Below are 7,468 nucleotides of genomic sequence, written 5' to 3'. Positions count from 1 at the left end.
ATAGAGTTCATTGAAAACAGTGTTTTTCGATTAAGTTTTTAGAACTAAGAGTAAAAAAATTTTTTTAATATATAAACTATGTTTAATCTAACAGTTCTACGTCAATGGCTTTCAAATCTTGATGTTTTAAAACTTTTTTAAAATATACTTGAATACTTTATATAAAAATTTTATACTTCTTCTATCTAGGGTTTCTTTTTAACTAAATTATCAAAATTTGTTGTAAAAATTGTAAAAACTGGAAACTGTATTTAAACTAATTGGTAATTAAATTTAGCCTCTCAGTAAAATTAATCATTTTTGACAGAATTTAATTGCTCGTAAACTTCAAAAGAGAAAGATAAATGAAAATTAGAACAAAAGAAAGGGGATTTAGATTTAGCAAATATTTATTTTTATATTTAATGTGTTGACAATCTTTTGTAGTAGAGCTGCAACAATAGACGTTTAAACAAATTCAAACTAATGATCACGTTATATTAATTTCAGCTGACTTTACATGTTTATCTTACAAACTTGTTAATATAAGAGTTGTAAGTTTGAAATTTCTTAAACTTTCCGACTACATAACTGAACATTTGTTAAAAATTAAGTGCTATAATTTAACTTTTTTAAATACAAAATTATGAAAAAATATATATGAAACTTCTAAGTACCTTTTCGTTCTTAAAATATTTTGATTTACAAACTTCGGTTTTTATTTAGCTTTAAAAGATTTCTTGATACAAATCACTTAATTGAATTTAATTAGTGTTCTATAAAAATGTCTCAGAAATCTATAAAGAATAACTACTAGATCAATTAATCTATTATACGTTACTTACTTTCTATATACTTTTTGAATTAAGTATTTATGGTTCAAATTAAAAGAATTAAATAATACTGTTTAAACAAAAAATGTTTCAAATATCTTATGTAAAAAAAGAAAGCATTTGATGCAGAATTCGGCAGGAATTTGGTGGTCACGGACCAAACTTCAAAAATAAAAACCTCCACGGGCCGCAGTTGTAGTTTTAGTTACAACGTGAGCTATTATTTACTCGTCAATACAAACCCCAGAATATCTAGTGTGCGGTTCCAAAGTTCCAGATTCCAGATCCCAGAATATCTAGTACAAGGAACATAATCGGTCAATTCTACCTAAAATTTTTATTTTTATTATATACCCAGTTTAAAAGTGTCTAGTTTAAGTTCCATAAGTTTTTTATTCGGGCCAAATTTACATGCTCGCGGGCCGCAGTTTGCCGACTCCTGTTTTAATGCAATTTTATACATATCCTCCATCATCATAGAAAAGTTGCTTATTTTTTTCTAACATTTACTTTTGGCTGTTATAATGTTTGAAAAATTCAGACTTTTTTTTGCTTTAAATAATATTGAGATTAACGTCACAAAAGCTAAATAATTAAACTAAAAAACTCAAACAAAAATAACATTGTATGAATTTTAAATTTTTCAAATCAATTTGTCTGTTTTGTTTGTTTTATTGTTGTCCCGTAACAAAACTCAAAAAAAATGAGTGACGAAGTAGTAAAAGACGTCCTCGAAGAAATATTAGACCGATGCGATGTCGTTGACTGCATCGCGGATGAAGCAAAAACCCAGTTGGCGCAAAAGGCAGCGGCGGAAGCGGGAAAAGTCCTTGAAGTTGCCGCAAACCAAGCGGCGACCGAGATCATCAACCAACCGAGACCGATGATGTCGAACGTCATCGGTGCGGTTTACGACGGGTGCCAGCAAGTGGTTGAAACGGTGGTGGACGAGTGTGAGTGCGTAATAGACGAGTGCCAGCAAGTGGTCAAAACTGTAGTGGACGAGTGTCAGCATGCATGCCAGTTCGTGGCCGACGAGTGCGAGACTCTTGTTGAAAGTTAGTTGTTCTTGGGTGATTTAATATCAAGTTTCGTAATAACTCTAACACTTCTGTCAAATACTATTAAGTTGAACGTTGGCTTCAATTATCTTAATATATAGCTTAAGCATTAAACTCTTGATCAATGGTAGCTGTTTACTTGTGTTTTTTGATTAATGAGTATAAATTTTCGTAGAATCTCTAAAGTTTCAATTTAATTCTATTAAGCAGTACGTTGATTATAAATATCGTACACTGTAGTTATGTTCCTACAAGTAAAAACTAATGTAGTTATATATATGTAATAAAATTGCTTGCTTTCAAAAAAAAAGTTTTAAGTTTGTAAGTCGTTTATTTGACAGTTGACCAATTTGAATAGTAAAAGTAAGCTTACAAAGATGTTTTTTTAATATAGATATGTTTGTGGTAGATATAAAACTGTTTTTACTTTTGGAGTATTTCACCCTGTACAATTCTTAGTATAAAACTAAGCAATAAATTTGAATAAATATTATTTTTAAATATAGAAAAGTCTCATGTTTGATTTTCTTCCACTTTGCTTTACCCTATTATATCCAGATATACTTTTGCAGCTTTTGAACTTTTTAGCTATACCACCTCTCTTAGTTACTAGGTGAACAATTAAATAATCATTTGTTTAGGCATGTTTAATATTTACGATAAGTTTCAGTTATTTTAATGATTGTAGATAAAGAGTCGATGTTTTCTTCCTAAAACTTTTTGGAACGTAAGTACCATCTAAACAGTTAAGTTACTCTTGTCTGTAATATTTACAATGATTTTAGGCTATAACTTGAAGTTTTTAGAGTAAGAAATGAAGAGTTGTACCATAAAACTGATTGGTAACAAAATAAATTATTGTAGAAGCCTATATAAGTTGTTTGTTTGGTAAAATACTTTTGTAAATGCATAGATGCTTTCTTTAATTCAGCTGCTTAGTCTATCTACTATTTGTATACATTTTTTGAGTTTACAATTCTTAAATCATAAAAGAAGTTTATCTTGTGAACTTCACTTATTTTATCATTGATGTTTAAGAGATAAATGTCGTACCTTTAAGCTACTTTGCTCACCTGAGTTTTTTTTTGCATTGAACTTTAAGTTAGCGTACAAACTATTTATATTCCGATACCTAGTAAAACTTTAAACCTCTTTACGCTTACCTAGAATTCAAATCAATTGAATATAATTTTATGGCAAAAAATTTTAGAAACATTTTTTTTAAACAAACATTTTGTTAAGGAGGATTTTATCCATTTTGGTTGACTTTCTTTTTTTTTGTATTGGTTAAAATGCAAGTTCAACTTTTAGTGAAACCAAATTTCTTTTAAAATTCTGTTTAATTTTGTTTAAGTTACGTTACATTTAAAAAATTATCAGAACTTAAATTAGAAGTACACTGAAAAAGAATTTTCTATAATCATAAGTAGTTGCGTAAAACAGTAGTTAATAATAATTATGTATATCTGGTGTAAGCTTTCAGCTTAATCTTTGAACATAAATTATTAACTTAACCTACCTTTACCTTAAAATAACAAAGTTATCATTACTATGAAGTAAACTTATTCTTAAAAGACCATCCGTATATAAATGCACTTTTCAATTATTTAGTTTTCTTTTCTTTAGAAGCATATACATTACTTGGAGTGTCAAAATAAACATAGAAGTGTGAAGTAAAATCTTTGCAATGTCATTAATAATTAAGAGAAATTCACTTATTTAAAAAAAAAGTTCGTTTTAAAACTAAAGTTTTTGTTTTTGTTATAAAATATTTTATGAAGATGCAAAACTTAAAAAATAAAGCTTTGTTAAAATAAAGTAAACCAAACTAAGAAAGATACAGAAAAATATACAAACAAAAGCTCAAATAGTTACTCAAGTTAAAAAACTTTGATCTTTTTATTCTTAATAAAAAGAATCAGTTTTTATCCTTGACTTACAATATGAAAAATATCTTAAATTCATATTCGAATAAAACTTATTCAAAACTGTTTTTAAAATAGCTAATAGATTGCAATAAATCCAATTACTGGACAAGACATTAATAGGTATCCATGGTGTACGACTCGATAACTAAAAGGTTCTTCGTGCATCAGGTCCTAGGACTAAATATTTTGAGCACTTTTTCGTCGTTCAATAAACTAGTAATAATAATACTGTGTTTAATACCTTTAGATGTATTAATTTTTTTGTATATAAGTAGTATCAGGTTTTTTACTAAAAAAAAGTTTTTTTTTGTTTAAATTATTTATCCGTTAACTTAATAACTTTGACTATTAGTAATTTAAATTAGAACAGAATTTTTTCGATAAAAATGGTCGAAAAAACTATTTAACATAAAAAGATACTTACTATTATTAACGTAGTTTGTTTTAAGACTAGCATTACTAAATAAACTTAAAACTTATTTAGTAACATGATAAAATATACAAACTAAAAGTATAATCACTATGAAGATATAAACCAAAAAAAAAAGAAAATTAGACCAAAACTACTATACAAAATTATAATTAAAGAATAACTGCATACAGCTACTTAACAATGCTACTTAAACATAGTATTTCAAAGAGAGCATCCACTATATTTTAACTCTAACTTTCCAACAACCAATCATTCAGCGTGCGGCATTGAAGACGATGATACGAAAAAGAACGTTCTGGTGGGAGTCTGCATCGGGGTGGCGGCTACCGCTGTGTGCGGAGGCGCTTACATGATGACGAGGAAGCAGGAAGAAGATGAGGAAGATGAGGAGCCGAGGAGTTGCGCCCAAGCCGCCAACCAGCACAACAAGAGAAAGAAGGAAAAGGAAGCGAGCAAGAAGAGAGAAAGGAGCAAGTCGAGGGGACCGTGTAAAAAATGTTGATGAAGAAAACCATGTCGAAGTGTGCGTAATTGTAGATATACAAGTAAAAATGGATGAAAGTAATATGAGGATTAATAAAGTTTTTTTTTCGTTGAATCAGCTTGTTTACTTTTTAACTAAGTGCTTGAACATTAAGAATAAATCAAACGAATAAGTGCCGATTAAAAAGCAAATAGTTGATGTTTTTATTTCAAACTAGAACATATTTGCCATACAAAGAAAATAGACAAACAAATACAACATAAACAAAAAGTCTAAATAGTGTAAAAACCTTATTTTGATTAACAGCTCTTCAACAATTAATTTGATCATTTTAGTTATAATAGTTTTTATCAAAACTTTTTTAAAACAACTATTTTCTATAAAACTATGAGTCTTGAAATTATGAGCTGCTAAGCATAATAACTTAGTTGTAGTTTGTCAATTGTACAAAGTTTCAAAGTTGTTTCAAAGTTTTGATTGCAAAAAACAAATCGATATTGGATACTATATTTTTTTCTAACTTATGATAGTGTACATAGAAATATCTTACTAAGGAAATTGGAATGTTATAGTGTGAGAGGAAATATGCATCTACTAATCAGCTCATATCTAGATGGAAGGAAACGATTCGTTAGCTTTGGAGGATATGAGTCATCCTGTGAAAAAAGTGAAGTTGGGGTATGTATGCCACAAGGCTCAGTATTAGGACCGTTGTTATTCCTAATACATATAGATTACTTACAGAATAATACTAGTCTTAACCTCCTCAACTTTGCAGATGACACAATGTTATACAAAACATATACAAAAGACACATATCTAAATGACAGTAAAAAATTTGACTGAGAACTAAAAAAGGTATCAGACTGGCTTATGGGAAACAAACTTAAACTAAATCTTAATAAAACCAGAAGCATGATGCTATATCAATCAAAAAATAGTTTTTGGAAAAATAAAGATCCTAATGTAAAAACAGGTAAAACAGTTAAAACAAACACAAATAGCTATAAATATTTAGGAATAATTATAGACATAAATTTAAAATGGTCAGAAAATATAGAAACTATAAAAACAAAATTACAAAAAACATTGGGTATGTTATATAAAACCAGACACTTCTTAAATAAAAAAGCATCATATTTGATCTTTTGCTTATGAGCAATGTTAGATATGGTTTGTTGTGCTGGGGAAGAGCAAATAAAAAATTTATAAATGATATTAATGTTCTCATAAACAGAGCACTTAGATGCATACATTATAAGAAATACGATGATAGTATAAGAAAATTAAAAACCCAGAAAAAATATTAGATGTTGAAAGTATGTATTTATATGAATTGGGTCTGTTTATGTTTAAGTTTAACAATAATTTGTTACCAGATAACTTAAAAATTACAATAAAAGTGTAAAAAATGTGCATAATTATCATACTAGGTCTTCAGATACAAATTTGTTCCTACCTACGTTAAACAGCAAAAAAGGTCATAAATCACTCACCTACCAAGGTAGTAAGTTTTGGACTAAGCTACCACTATGTTCAAAAAATATAAATCATTATGAAAAGTTCCAGGACGAACTTAAAAGTTATCTTTTAAATAGTGATTCTAAAGGTCATTAGTGATCATTCCTACTCGTTTATTTACTTTAGTTTAAGGAGTTAACAGTATTGTTCATTTAATATCCAAACTTTTATTTATTTTTTATATTTTTGTTTTTATTTGTTCAAAAGTTGATTTGTTTGGTTACAGTAACATTGGTTTAGTCTAGGTTTTAGTATTTTCTATCTAGTTAGTTTTTAAGGTTATTCTTTAAGATTACTATTTTGAATTAAGTTCAGAATATTTACAAACCTCTTTTTTAGCATGCAAATGTAAAAAAATAGTTATAGATGTTTCACACTACGGATACCTTTTAATGTCTTGTTAGAAAAATACGCATAATAAAATATTTTTTTAATACTTAAATCTTAAATTAATCTTTCATTTGTTTAATATTTTAAAACTAGTTAGATTTCTTAATTTCATTTCAAATATATTTATATTGAAAATATTAAAAAGAAAAACTTTATAAAACAAATATTTTTGGTTAAATTTTATTATGTTTTGTTTTATTTAATAATGTATTATTTTTAGAGAATAGTTAAATAAAACGGTTTTTATTCCATTATACCTAAAAAAAAAACAAGTATAGAATTTTTAGTTATTTCGTTAGCTTTTGTATAACAAACTAATTCTACCAGAACAAATTAAAACTTCAAACTTTCCAGATTTTGTTTGAATTATAATAGTATTTTTTCAGTTCATCATTTTAAATATGGTTTGAAATTCGACCAAACTAAAGTATTTTCTAAAATTGATAATGTTTTAAACCAAGAGAGAAGTATAATTGTTTTATTTATAAGTTTAGTTGAGGCAGACAATTTTTATTACTAAGGAGATATGTTATAAAAAAAAAACACATTTATTAAAAGTCTATGTTTTAAAAACCTTTGTTCATCTTTTAACTAAATTAATAGTTTTTAATTTCGTTTTATATACTTTTCTTGAACCTAAAAATATTCGTTGATTAAGTTTTAAACAAAGAAAAAACATATAATTTTCTTTTTATTGACTCTCATACTGAGTAAAGCAATAACTAATAGTTTCTCGTAAAATCCTGAAAGTTCGTTTTTGTCCCTGTTGTCTTTGATACGTGTGAAATTTTATGGTAACTGCTCCTAACTTTAATGTAATCAAAATACAACTTGAAAAT

This window comes from Thalia democratica, chromosome 2, assembly GCF_965202585.1.
Source record: "Thalia democratica chromosome 2, ktThaDemo2.hap1.1, whole genome shotgun sequence".
NCBI classification, from domain to species: Eukaryota; Metazoa; Chordata; class Thaliacea; order Salpida; family Salpidae; genus Thalia; species Thalia democratica.
The sequence above is the reverse complement of the archived record's forward strand: the minus strand, read 5'-3'. Positions refer to the sequence as shown.